Raw genomic sequence first — 15,198 nt, forward strand, 5'->3', positions numbered from 1 at the left:
TTTGAAAATAAAAAAAATAATTTTTTAATTAAAATCGTAAAATGAAATATTATTTAATCGGTCGCGCTCCGTAACCCACCCACCCGCTATACACTACACACTGTCACCCACCCGCAATTATCGCAAATTTAAATTTTCCAACTTCCCAATAGGTCACCCATCCTTCACATTGCTCCCACTCAATCCTCTTTAACCTTGTAGTTTTCCCGCGCGTAGCTCCACCTCAACCAACTCATATTCTTGTTATATATTTATGTATATTATATTTAAATATATCTTAAAGTAACAAAAAGTTACTTCCGCAATTTACTCCCGTAATATAAAGTAATTATTTTTTCATACTAATTATTTTTAAATAAATAGTTAATAAATTATTTTTTAATTATTATTTTAAATAAAAACAACAAATAATAAATAATTATTTTTTTAATAAATAATTATTTTTGTAATAAATAATTATTTTTGTAATAAGTTATTTTTTAATTAATATTATTTTAATTAATATTTATTTTTTTAATTAATAATTTGTTTAATTAATAACTTTTTTATAAAAATAATGCTTTTAGCGACGGATTTTGGAATCCGTCGCAAAAAGTAAGCATTTAGCGACGGATTACAAAATCCGTCATTTAGCGACGGATTCCAAAATCCGTCGCTAAATGTATTATTTTTAGCGACGGATTCCAAGAATCCGTCGCTAAAAGGAAAGAAATATGGCGGGAATCATCCCGCCACTTTTAGCGACGGAATTTCCGTCGCTAAAATTGGCGGGATGAATCTGTAATACCCCGTAGAATTTTTAGCGTTTATTTTCGTGTGTGTCCGATTTTTATTGATTAGGACCTCGAAAATAGTGAATAAATTCACGTGATGAATTTATAAGGGTAAAAATGTGATTTGCTATGTGTTTGCCTTAAATGTGATTTTTGGCAATTTTACGTGTTAAAAGTGAATTTTGTGATTTTTCACTAAAAACCGTAAAAATAATTATTTTAAATATTTTTAAAGGCCCAAAAATATTTTAACTCAGCCCATATGATATGATTTAATGTTTGTGAATATTTGGTAAAGTTGAGTTTATTTTGCCCCTAGAGTTCGAATTATTTACAAGAATGCCATAATGGCAAACTTGTAAATAATTGAAACTCCAAGTAAATATCTAGATATTTCCATATGAAGTCTTGGTGCCCAAGTCTCTATTTCATCTTCTTCATTTGGTGTGGGTGCCGAATACACCTTTGATCAAAACACAAAACTTTCAACTTTGATTTTCTCTCAAAATTTTGTTAACGAAAATTGTCGGAAATATTGCGTAGATCGTGTATCTCTATTTGCATGTTCGTTTGAGGTATAATTTCAAGCTCAAATCTTGATTTTTATTTTCTGAAGTTGATGAACTCTAGAAACATGCTTAGGATGGTTTAAATTTGATGTTTGATGGATAATTAGTTGGTTTTAATTGCTAGTTTAATGGGTTTCGGTTTTTAAATAATTTTTCCGTGAAAATTAAATTATTTATTTAAATTTCTGGGCTGATCTATATGTTGAGTTTATATATGCTTTAAAGTGTGATTTTTGTGGATTAAAAATGTTAAACATTTCGGGTGTTAATTTAATTAGTTGAGTTTCGATTTTTAATTGTTTTAAAGCTTAAAAATGGTAAATAAATGGATTTTTAATTTCTGGAAATAATTTTATTTATGGATGAGTTATATTTGTGGTTGATGTTAATTAAATGGTTGATGGTTAATTTTTAGCGGTTTAATAATCGGGTTTAATTTTTAATAACTCTATTCGGCTAAAATTTGATGAAAAAGGGTAAAACTGTCATTTTAATTTCTGGGCAGAAAATATTTGTGAAAAATTTATGAAATATGTTTGATAATTATTTGTGGAGTTTAAATGATTTTTGTGTAGTGTTTTGACGGATTAATAATCGGTTTTGATTATTAATTGATATTTCGGTTTTAATGGCTAAAATAATGAAAAATAAATATTTTAAAATTTTGGGCTGCTGTTTTTACAAGATGAAAATTAAAAATGTGTTTGAAATTATTTTTGGTGAATATCGGTGTTAAAATGGCTTAAAATGAATTTTTAAGCGTTTTTAGCGTTTTTGAGTTTTCCGGCCAAAACCACCGGAATACGGTGACCGGAGTATGAGTAGAGGGGATAGAGCATGTTGGCTCAGTCCTAAACTCGTTTGGCAGCAGTTAGTGCCGAAATGTTTTTGGCAGAAAATAAGGGGGGGCCGAGCCCCGGGTCAAAAATATTTTACGGAAAAATATTTTTGGTTATTTATGAAATGTGGTATATTTGTTGAGATTTTCTAAAAATGTATTTTTAGAAAATTATGTGAATTGATGTGTGATAGAATTATATGGAATTATAATTCTATGTTTATTTATTGAAATAAATAAACTATGTGGTGTATCGTATAGAAATACGATGACACGGAATTAGATAGTCGGAATCAAATTTGGTTTGTGATTATGTGGTTTATATGGTTGAGTCGGTCTAGAGTATATCCTAGAATTTAGAGTTATTACATTTATTAATGTTTTAATCTCTAAATTAGATCCAGCGAGTTTTGTCGCGGAAACCGGCGAGCAAAGGTTTTGATATTCGACGGGTGATATTTTTTAATATTTGGAATAAGCGAGTACTGTGAGTATGTTTACAACTTATACTGCTAAATATTAGTATTAAAAATATTGCGAACTGCTTTACATGATTTGCAAATGCTTTATTTTATTTTGAATTTAAATCGCATGAACTATATACATAGTTTTGAAACCGATTTAGATTCATTGAAACATGCTTACTATTGGGCGGCAATAGTGCTGTGTGATCACCGGTATTGCATTTAGAATGGGTTGCATGTGAATGTGCTGTGTGAATCCTGGCGACGGCCTGGAAAGTCAGGCGACGGCCTAGACTCTGTGTGAACAGATCTTCAGAGGCAACGGAATATAGACGACCAAAAGCAGTAAAGAGAAACTGCCGAGATCTGAGAGGTTGAACCTTTTAAAAAAGTGAAATGGCGACGGTATATATATGTACTGCCGAAATCTGTTGTATGGTGAAAGAGTCTAAAGACCTTCACATACGTAAAATATGAATGATCAGATTTGACGGGCTAGAGTACAAAAAGAAATGAATAAATACGGCCATAAAAAGGTTAACCCGTAATGTGGTGAAATGATGTGGAATATTTATGTTTCCTGTTTTGAAAGCATATAGGAACATGAATCATGGTTTAGGGTTTCATATGAATCGGTAATCTGGAATGCATTGCTTTCATATTAATGTTTATTAGTACATGTTGTACGCATTCACCAGTTTTTATAACTGACCCCGTTGAATTTAATATTTTTACAGGCGAATAGTTTGAGGTGTGGATTTCCAATTTCTTGTTCCGGAAATCCCTGGCTTGTATAAAGTGAGAATGACTTTCCTTTATGTGTCTAGAGTTGCAGTAGCTAGAGTAATGAACGGTGATACCTTAATAGTCGTTGGACTTATTTATGCTTTATATTTTATAACGCTAAACTCTGATAATATGTAATATGTGTATGCTGTGCGAAAGTCCAAGCGACTGCACGAGTATAAAATGCGGCGAGCGCATCTGCATAATGAAATGCAGTTAAGTCCATTAGAAAAATGGCCTGCATAGTGAAATGCAGTAATTACCATAGTAAGATGGTATGCACCTGAGATGCATTATAAACCATAGAGAAATGGTTTTGAAACTAAAATGCAATAATTAAAGAGAAAAATTATGTGCATGTTTTAAATGGTAATTCTTAATCAGAACGTTTTAAACTGCGATTTTAAAATGTTCAAAAATGATTTGAATTCCGCGAAAAATTTTAAGTGATTTTTAATGTATTTTAAAGGCTTGCTACGGGTTTCGGAGCAACCACTCCCATTCCCTAGCGCCGGTCTCGATGCCGAGAATCGGGTCGTGACAAAGTTGGTATCAGAGCGATGGTCGAAAAACGGGCCATTGTCGAGTTTGATATCAAAGTGATGGTTTATAGTCTTAAACCATTACTAATATGTGAAAGGAAACCTATGATGTTGTTGATTCCTAGGTATCATGGCATTAGATTAATCTAGCTAAGGATTGATAGATTAATATAGAGTCTACTGCAACATATAAGTTCCGGTCATGTCATTTGTTAAGTCATCATTTGTTTTTAAATATTCCCAGCTGTACTCTAGGATCGAGTCTGTATGCTTGTTAGGAGTAAGTAGAGCCTGATAGTATACGATTAGAACGCTTAGATAGATTTTTAATAGACGACGTGCTTTGATCAGAATGGCTGATCAGCATGAGGAAAACATTCAAGAGGAGAATGTCCATGATGAGGAGTCCGTTCATAACGATGCGATACCCGCAGCAGGCGAAGGTCGTGGTCGTGGACGTGGACGTGGTCGAGGTCGTGGTAGAGGCCGTGGGCCTAATTTTAATATTCCGGGCTTTGATTTCGAACAATTTTTAGCTGGCATAGCAGCCATGCAAACGAATCAAGCGGAAGTGCAAAATATGCACAGAGAGCAGTTGGATTATCAACAGCAGAGAGTTGGTGCTAATGTTGATCGTGATCTCGTTATGGCTTACATGAGGCTTAAGCCCATGAAGTTTGATGGATCAAACGATGCATTAGATTTCTTAGATGAAGTAGAGATGAACGCTAGACGTCTTAATGCTAGTGAAAGACAGTCTATACTGATGGTGGAGATGTCAGTAAAAGGATCTGCGAAGGATTGGTTTCAAAGGCATATTCAACCAAGTATGGGAGAGATGACTTGGAATGAATTTGTCACTCGATTTAAGAATTTCTTTCTGCCGTTTTCAGTAACGGAGAATCATCGAGAGAAGTTGTTGAATCTGAATAAGATAGGAAAGACTGTGCAGGAGTATGTGACGGAGTTCACAAGATTGAGTCGATTCACACCTGATCTGATGTTGGATAGAGATAGGGTGAATTCAAGGTTTATTAAGGGGCTAGGACCCGAATATATTGGATTGCTATCTGATGTAAGGAAGGATTTGGTGCAAATCATCGATAGTGCACGTCAGATGGAAAGTACTTTGATCCAATTTGGAAAGATCAATGTTTCTGGTGAGCTCGTAAGAGAAGGAACTGCTAGTTCGAATACGAATAGGTTTACTGGACCATATCGTAAAGGATTTAAGAAAGGAAAGAAAGATAGGAGGTTCAGTATGTCTGGATCAAGTTCTAGTGGACGAAGTTCAGGAGGAACAGTACCACTATGTAATACTTGTGGAAAGAAGCATTTTGGAGCATGCTATTGGGCAACTAGAGGTTGTTACACATGTGGACAGCAAGGTCATTTCTCAAGAGAATGTCCTATGTCTGGACCACAAGGTTCAAGTGCTAGTGTTGTTCAACCAGTGTTTCAACAACCTAGACCTGTATATCCTGCAGTGTTTGGGCAGGCACAGAACCAGAATGTGTTTAATGGACAACGTGGAAGAGGATATGGATTTGGTAATCGTGGTGGAGGAAGGACCACAGGCGGAAGAGGATCTGTAGCAACTGCTAGCGGAGGGCAGGCTAGAGTTTTTGCGATCAATCCTCAGGAGGCGAATGCGTCGAATGCGGTAGTGCAAGGTATATTTTCAATATCTTCGCATGATGCATCAATTTTATTTGATCCCGGTGCTACGCATTCATTTGTATCGTCGAGTTTTGCATTAAAATTAGGAATTCAACCTGTGATTTTGCAAAACCCATTGTTAGTAGCTACACCTGTAGGCGAAAGCATAGACGTTACTGTAGTGTATCCGTCGTGTCCTGTGTTAATCGGAGAGCGAGAATTGCTTGCGGATTTGTTGTTGCTTAATGTCTTAGAATTCGACGTCATCCTAGGAATGGATTGGTTGTCGCGACATTATGCGAATGTGGATTGTAGAAAGAAGATAGTGACGTTCCATGTACCTGGAACTGAACTTATCTCTATTCGGGGAGAGAAGTTGGAAACCCCAAAGAGTTTAGTCTCGGCTTTGAAAGCGAGAAAAATGTTAAGTAAAGGATGTCAAGGATTTTTAGCTCTGGTACGAGATATTCAGAAGGAAGTTGGTAGTGTGAATGATGTACCAGTAGTTTCGGAGTATTCTGATGTGTTTCCAGAAGAGTTACCTGGATTACCACCAGATCGAGAGATTGAATTCTGTATTGATCTAGTTCCTGGTACAAGTCCAATATCGATACCTCCGTATCGTATGGCACCAGCAGAACTAAAGGAGTTGAAGGATCAATTAGAAGAATTGATTGATCGTGGATTTATACGACCAAGTGTCTCACCTTGGGGAGCACCTGTGTTGTTCGTAAAGAAGAAGGATGGATCTATGAGACTCTGTATAGATTACAGACAACTCAATAAGGTCACAATCAAGAATAAGTATCCTTTACCCAGAATTGACGATTTATTCGATCAATTGCAAGGAGCGAGGTACTTTTCGAAGATTGATCTGAGGTCTAGTTATCATCAGTTGAAGATCAGAAATGATGATATTCCAAAGACTGCATTCAGAACAAGATACGGTCATTATGAATTTTTGGTGATGTCATTTGGATTGACAAATGCACCAGCGGCTTTCATGGATTTGATGAATCGGATTTTTAAACCGTTTCTAGATCAATTCGTGATAGTATTCATAGATGATATCTTGATTTATTCGCGCACAGAGGAGGAGCATGCGCAACACTTAAGGATTGTGTTACAAACTTTGAGAGATCATCAGCTTTATGCCAAATTCTCGAAGTGTGAGTTTTGGTTAGAAGAAGTAGCATTTTTGGGACATGTAGTATCTCAAAGTGGGATTAAGGTAGATCCTAAAAAGATTGAAGCTGTGATGGATTGGAAAAGGCCAAGTTCAGTAACAGAAATTCGTAGTTTCTTGGGTTTAGCTGGTTATTATAGACGGTTTGTGCAAGACTTTTCTAAGTTGTCTGCACCATTAACTAAGCTGACTCAGAAGAACGCGAAGTTCATTTGGACTGATCAATGTGAAGTGAGTTTCCAGAAGCTGAAGGAGTGTTTGACAACAGCTCCAGTTCTGGCATTACCCTCTGGTAGTGATGGACTTACAGTCTATTGTGATGCTTCTAGGATCGGGTTAGGATGTGTACTGATGCAACATGGACGAGTTATAGCTTATGCTTCTCGCCAGTTGAAAAAGCATGAAGTTAATTATCCAACCCATGATCTAGAATTAGCAGCAGTGATATTCGCATTAAAGATTTGGAGACATTACCTATATGGAGCAAAATGCGAAACATTCACTGATCACAAGAGTCTGAAATACATATTTGATCAGAGAGAGTTGAATCTCAGGCATAGGAGGTGGATGGAGTTGCTAAAGGATTATGACTGTACGATACAGTATCATCCTGGCAAAGCTAACGTAGTGGCTGATGCGTTGAGTAGAAATCAGCAGGAAGTTTAGCTCATGTTACTTTAGTTGAGAAGAGACCAATGATTAGAGAAGTGCATTCGTTGTTTGATCAAGGAGTTCAATTAGAGGTTTCGTATTTGGGGAGTTTGTTAGCTCAAATGACGATTAAACCTACATTGAATGATCAGATTAAGGAACTTCAGACAACGGATCCTCAACTAAAGCATGTTATTGCAGAAGTTCAAAATGGAATGAACTCTGAGTATAATTTGAAAGGTGGTATTCTGAAATTTGGTACAAGGGTGTGCGTGCCAAATGTAGAGGAATTGAAACAGAGAATTATGATAGAGGCACATGGATCTAAGTATAGTGTTCATCCTGGTTCTACCAAGATGTATCACGATGTTAAGCAGATGTATTGGTGGAATGGTATGAAAAGAGATATAGCAGAATTTGTTGCTAAGTGTCCGATATGCCAACAGGTGAAGTTGGAACATCAGAGACCATTTGGATTTTTGCAACAATTGCCAATACCAGAATGGAAATGGGAAAGAATAACCATGGATTTTGTCGTTGGATTGCCTAAGTCGCAACATGGTTTTGATTCGATATGGGTTATCGTTGATCGAATGACAAAGTCGGCTCATTTCATTCCGATCAAGGTTACCTATACAGCAGCGAAACTGGCACAGATTTATATTGACAAAGTGGTCAGTTTACATGGAGTTCCTGTGTCAATTGTGTCAGATCGAGGATCAGTTTTTACATCCCGATTTTGGCAAAGTCTGCAAGAGACTTTAGGAACGCGCTTAGATTTTAGTACAGCGTTTCATCCCCAAACAGATGGACAGTCTGAAAGGACCATCCAGACTTTGGAGGATATGTTAAGAATGTGTGTTTTAGATTTCGGAGGCCATTGGGATGAGTATCTACCGTTAGTAGAGTTCTCATATAACAATAGTTATCATTCCAGTATTGAGATGGCACCGTATGAGGCGTTGTATGGACGTAAGTGTAGATCTCCAATTTGTTGGGAAGAAGTTGGAGAAAGAAAGTTGACAGGAGCTGAAATTGTTCAGATTACGTCTGAGAAAGTGCCGTTGATTAAGCAACGTTTAGAAACTGCATTTAGTCGGCAAAAGAGCTATGCTGATGTGAGGAGAAAGGATATAGAATTTCAAGTCGGAGATTTTGTGTTTCTTAAAATATCACCTATGAAAGGTGTAATCCGATTTGGAAAGAAAGGAAAGCTAGCGCCGAGGTATGCAGGGCCTTACGAGGTAGTTGAGCGAATAGGAAAGGTAGCTTATAAGTTAGCATTACCGTCTGAGATGTCGCAGGTACATCCAGTGTTTCACGTGTCGATGCTTAGGAAGTATATTCCTGACCCTCATAGACTTATTCAACCTCAGGAGGTTGAGATAGACGAGGAACTATCTTATGAGGAGGAACCCGTAAAAATTGTGGATACCCAGATTAGGAAACTCCGTAGTAAGGAGATACCAATGGTAAAAGTGCTCTAGAGGAGCCGTACAATTGAGGAATGTACGTGGGAAACAGAGGCGGATATGCGGAAACGATATCCCCACTTGTTTGCTCAAGGTAATAGTTTATTTTGAAATTCGAGGACGAATTTCTTATAAGGAGGGGTGAATGTAATACCCCGTAGAATTTTTAGCGTTTATTTTCGTGTGTGTCCGATTTTTATTGATTAGGACCTCGAAAATAGTGAATAAATTCACGTGATGAATTTATAAGGGTAAAAATGTGATTTGCTATGTGTTTGCCTTAAATGTGATTTTTGGCAATTTTACGTGTTAAAAGTGAATTTTGTGATTTTTCACTAAAAACCGTAAAAATAATTATTTTAAATATTTTTAAAGGCCCAAAAATATTTTAACTCAGCCCATATGATATGATTTAATGTTTTTGAATATTTGGTAAAGTTGAGTTTATTTTGCCCCTAGAGTTCGAATTATTTACAAGAATGCCATAATGGCAAACTTGTAAATAATTGAAACTCCAAGTAAATATCTAGATATTTCCATATGAAGTCTTGGTGCCCAAGTCTCTATTTCATCTTCTTCATTTGGTGTGGGTGCCGAATACACCTTTGATCAAAACACAAAACTTTCAACTTTGATTTTCTCTCAAAATTTTGTTAACGAAAATTGTCGGAAATATTGCGTAGATCGTGTATCTCTATTTGCATGTTCGTTTGAGGTATAATTTCAAGCTCAAATCTTGATTTTTATTTTCTGAAGTTGATGAACTCTAGAAACATGCTTAGGATGGTTTAAATTTGATGTTTGATGGATAATTAGTTGGTTTTAATTGCTAGTTTAATGAGTTTCGGTTTTTAAATAATTTTTCCGTGAAAATTAAATTATTTATTTAAATTTCTGGGCTGATCTATATGTTGAGTTTATATATGCTTTAAAGTGTGATTTTTGTGGATTAAAAATGTTAAACATTTCGGGTGTTAATTTAATTAGTTGAGTTTCGATTTTTAATTGTTTTAAAGCTTAAAAATGGTAAATAAATGGATTTTTAATTTCTGGAAATAATTTTATTTATGGATGAGTTATATTTGTGGTTGATGTTAATTAAATGGTTGATGGTTAATTTTTAGCGGTTTAATAATCGGGTTTAATTTTTAATAACTCTATTCGGCTAAAATTTGATGAAAAAGGGTAAAACTGTCATTTTAATTTCTGGGCAGAAAATATTTGTGAAAAATTTATGAAATATGTTTGATAATTATTTGTGGAGTTTAAATGATTTTTGTGTAGTGTTTTGACGGATTAATAATCGGTTTTGATTATTAATTGATATTTCGGTTTTAATGGCTAAAATAATGAAAAATAAATATTTTAAAATTTTGGGCTGCTGTTTTTACAAGATGAAAATTAAAAATGTGTTTGAAATTATTTTTGGTGAATATCGGTGTTAAAATGGCTTAAAATGAATTTTTAAGCGTTTTTAGCGTTTTTGAGTTTTCCGGCCAAAACCACCGGAATACGGTAACCGGAGTATGAGTAGAGGGGATAGAGCATGTTGGCTCAGTCCTAAACTCGTTTGGCAGCAGTTAGTGCCAAAATGTTTTTGGCAGAAAATAAGGGGGGGCCGAGCCCCGGGTCAAAAATATTTTACGGAAAAATATTTTTGGTTATTTATGAAATGTGGTATATTTGTTGAGATTTTCTAAAAATGTATTTTTAGAAAGTTATGTGAATTGATGTGTGATAGAATTATATGGAATTATAATTCTATGTTTATTTATTGAAATAAATAAACTATGTGGTGTATCGTATAGAAATACGATGACACATAATTAGATAGTCGGAATCAAATTTGGTTTGTGATTATGTGGTTTATATGGTTGAGTCGGTCTAGAGTATATCCTAGAATTTAGAGTTATTACATTTATTAATGTTTTAATCTCTAAATTAGATCCAGCGAGTTTTGTCGCGGAAACCGGCGAGCAAAGGTTTTGATATTCGACGGGTGATATTTTTTAATATTTGGAATAAGCGAGTACTGTGAGTATGTTTACAACTTATACTGCTAAATATTAGTATTAAAAATATTGCGAACTGCTTTACATGATTTGCAAATGCTTTATTTTATTTTGAATTTAAATCGCATGAACTATATACATAGTTTTGAAACCGATTTAGATTCATTGAAACATGCTTACTATTGGGCGGCAATAGTGCTGTGTGATCACCGGTATTGCATTTAGAATGGGTTGCATGTGAATGTGCTGTGTGAATCCTGGCGACGGCCTGGAAAGTCAGGCGACGGCCTAGACTCTGTGTGAACAGATCTTCAGAGGCAACGGAATATAGACGACCAAAGGCAGTAAAGAGAAACTGCCGAGATCTGAGAGGTTGAACCTTTTAAAAAAGTGAAATGGCGACGGTATATATATGTACTGCCGAAATCTGTTGTATGGTGAAAGAGTCTAAAGACCTTCACATACGTAAAATATGAATGATCAGATTTGACGGGCTAGAGTACAAAAAGAAATGAATAAATACGGCCATAAAAAGGTTAACCCGTAATGTGGTGAAATGATGTGGAATATTTATGTTTCCTGTTTTGAAAGCATATAGGAACATGAATCATGGTTTAGGGTTTCATATGAATCGGTAATCTGGAATGCATTGCTTTCATATTAATGTTTATTAGTACATGTTGTACGCATTCACCAGTTTTTATAACTGACCCCGTTGAATTTAATATTTTTACAGGCGAATAGTTTGAGGTGTGGATTTCCAATTTCTTGTTCCGGAAATCCCTGGCTTGTATAAAGTGAGAATGACTTTCCTTTATGTGTCTAGAGTTGCAGTAGCTAGAGTAATGAACAGTGATACCTTAATAGTCGTTGGACTTATTTATGCTTTATATTTTATAACGCTAAACTCTGATAATATGTAATATGTGTATGCTGTGCGAAAGTCCAAGCGACTGCACGAGTATAAAATGCGGCGAGCGCATCTGCATAATGAAATGCAGTTAAGTCCATTAGAAAAATGGCCTGCATAGTGAAATGCAGTAATTACCATAGTAAGATGGTATGCACCTGAGATGCATTATAAACCATAGAGAAATGGTTTTGAAACTAAAATGCAATAATTAAAGAGAAAAATTATGTGCATGTTTTAAATGGTAATTTTTAATCAGAACGTTTTAAACTGCGATTTTAAAATGTTCAAAAATGATTTGAATTCCGCGAAAAATTTTAAGTGATTTTTAATGTATTTTAAAGGCTTGCTACGGGTTTCGGAGCAACCACTCCCATTCCCTAGCGCCGGTCTCGATGCCGAGAATCGGGTCGTGACAGAATCCCGCCAATTTTTTTAGGATTTAGCGACGAAATCAAATTCCGTCGCTAAATCCGTCGCTAAAATCCGTCGCTAATCGACTGTTTTCTAGTAGTGTTATTTGGTTGTACTTTGCATGTGTTTGAGATGCTAGTCCTATGTGGTGACTAGTATTCTTAGAGTTAGGGGTTGATTGGATTTTAATTTATACATTGTTTTATACCCGTCGACTGCTCATGCTTCAGAGTCTACGCAGAGTTAGCTGTTTGCCAAGATTTCACGTGGATACGCAAGTAGTGAGTTTATAGTGTTATTTACCTCTTTATTAAGTACCACAAATTATTTTATATATCAACTGTTTGCGAACTGTTTTAATGATTATGGATCTGACTAGGAACGAGCTACTCGATAAACGAGTGTCGAGACTGTGTGCACCGGTAAGTATTTGGGGATTGGCTGACTATATGTTAGGCTTACTTTGGTATTAATGAGGATTATTTTCCATCTACTTTGAACTATACTTTGGGATGTCATTTTTATACTATTATTTCATAATCGAGTATATAAGTTTATTAGTATAAAAGGATTTGGTTTTACGGATTTTAATTTTAATAAATATAAATAGCATTATGAACTCATCTTAATATATCGGACCCCGTTGTTTTTCTAATTTTCCAAATTTATGATTTGGAAGTTTGGTCGACTCCGATTCTTTACTTTCCTCGGAGGTCTTTATGTTATTTAAACTAGTCAACTGTTTTACTTTTTAGATGGCAGTAGAACTAGTTTATTGTTTGATTGATATACTTTGGATTGTCAGATTAATCCGACTGTTTTGTTATAAATTTAGCATGCTACTTTTGGATTATTATATATGAGGCATGTTTCGTAATTTTAAATTATTATCAATTAATTATATTAGAACTGTTATATAAACTGTTAGACTTAGGATGAAGTTTCGGTTGCCTCCGAATATTAATTTTTTTGCAGGTTTATATTGATTGTATATTATCCACGAGATTTGTTACAGATTTTAATACGATCATACACATATTCTAATGTTGGTCGCGATTTACGAAATTGGACCGTGACAGTAATCTGGACATGTCGTATGGGATGATAAAGGCTCCAATAATAAAAAGGTTGCATTCCTAAAAAAACGTTTTATCATCAGGCCACATTAGTTGAATTATTTTAATTTGCAACTTTTTTCTCTAATAATTGCTTTCACTCTGCGTCATTTTCATAATTTCATCAGAGAAGAATATTTTAATTAATATTTAAATTGTCTAGAAAATTATATTAATTTATTATTTAATTTATTTTAGTTTAAAGGGATTAAATTAATTTTTATAATAATCCATATAACTTTCTTATTAGAATACAAATTAAGAAGTTCATATCGTATTGATATACTAAATAAACCTACAGTGTACATATTTTAAATTTTGATATAATTAATTGAATGTGTCGTGGTCAAATTTCTTAAATATATATTGTACTTTTTTATGAATAAATATATTATACTTTAATAGATATGGGTATGTTTATTACATTATAACACGAATTGTTATCTCCAACTGCAATATAAGCTTAATAATAATTTTAGATGATGTTCAAGTTTCATTATTGATAAATTTTTTATTTTAATATTTAAAATCAAAATAATACTTCTTCTGATCCATTCTAGTTATCAATCTTTATGTTTATTGTTTAAGATAGTGTATTGAATATAGTATAATTTTATTTTTATATCATCTCTATATATTAAATATTTTATATTTTACTAGACATATTTATAAGTTAATAATATAAGATGATAAATATAAAAAAATTAATAAAAAATATAACATAGATAGAAGTAATTAATTAATTAAAATATAACATTTTGAAAAAAAATATCAATTAAAATAAGATAATGGAAATATATATTTATTGAACTAGATACTACTTTTTTATTTATCATTTGAAAAAGGAAAAGCGTTTACGAGAAAAATTAAACTCACAATATTAGAAGAATATGGCTAGGGCTGTAAATAAATCGAGTCGAGTCGAGTTTCGAGGTGTTCATATCCGACTCGTTATATAAATGATATGTTCTTGTTCGGTTCATGTTTGTTCGAACTTTGAATAAAGTGTTCATGTTCAGTTCATTTAAAATCTATAGTGTTAATATCCGGTTTGTGTTTATTTCGTGTTTATTCGTTTAATTACTACATGCAAGCTCGTGAATCTATTAAACGAGGTCATTCACAAGCTCATGAACATACTAAACGAGGTCGCTCATGAGCTCATTCATTTAGCAGTAACAGACAAATTAACACAAACAAAAACTGTGTAGTCTTTTTTTTTTTTTTATCAAAACTACGTAATTTTGTTTATGACAATATAATTTCAATGCTTTAAAGGAATATTTTTATATTTAGTTTAAATGCGACTAGCTAGTTTGCAAATTCTTTACCAAGATCATATACGAGTCTGTTCGTGAACTCTTTAGCGAGCTCGTGATGGTTTACAGTATTTTTATGTTGTATTTACGTTATAGTATATTTCTGGTGTATCTATAGTATATTTCTAGTGTTTTTTGGGTTAATAATCACTGATGCCCCCTGATCTTTGTGGCGACGCTCACAAAGCATTCTAAGCCCCTAATATGACTAAAATGCCCTTGGCGCCGTTTTTTTGGTCAACTATCCATTTTTTCGAGAAAAACATTATGACGGCGCCACATCAGTTAACACGTCATCAAACTACCCTAAAAAGTTAAAACACCCAAAATATCCCTAAAATTATTAAAATTTAATTTAAAATAAAAATAAAAAGTTTAACCCAAACCAAACCAATCCAACCCAACTCAATCAAGCTCAAACCACCCAGTCAACCCATCAACCGCCGCCCACCGTCTGCAGTCGTCGCCTCCGGTCATCTTCTCTGTTT

General features: G+C 34.1%; 2 long non-coding RNA genes across 2 annotated transcripts; both read left to right on the plus strand.

Moving 5' to 3' along the window:
• The first annotated feature begins 1,081 nt into the window (after positions 1-1,081).
• Positions 1,082-3,788, plus strand: LOC126677329 (uncharacterized). The gene is made up of 3 exons (XR_007640497.1): positions 1,082-1,348; positions 2,579-2,667; positions 3,382-3,788. It is a non-coding gene; the product is annotated as an uncharacterized LOC126677329 (long non-coding RNA).
• A 5,600-nt stretch (positions 3,789-9,388) lies between these two features.
• Positions 9,389-12,095, plus strand: LOC126677336 (uncharacterized). Its single transcript, XR_007640498.2, has 3 exons — positions 9,389-9,655; positions 10,886-10,974; positions 11,689-12,095. It is a non-coding gene; the product is annotated as an uncharacterized LOC126677336 (long non-coding RNA).
• Positions 12,096-15,198: the final 3,103 nt, after the last annotated feature.

This window comes from Mercurialis annua, linkage group LG1-X (assembly GCF_937616625.2).
Source record: "Mercurialis annua linkage group LG1-X, ddMerAnnu1.2, whole genome shotgun sequence".
Lineage (NCBI taxonomy): Eukaryota > Viridiplantae > Streptophyta > Magnoliopsida > Malpighiales > Euphorbiaceae > Mercurialis > Mercurialis annua.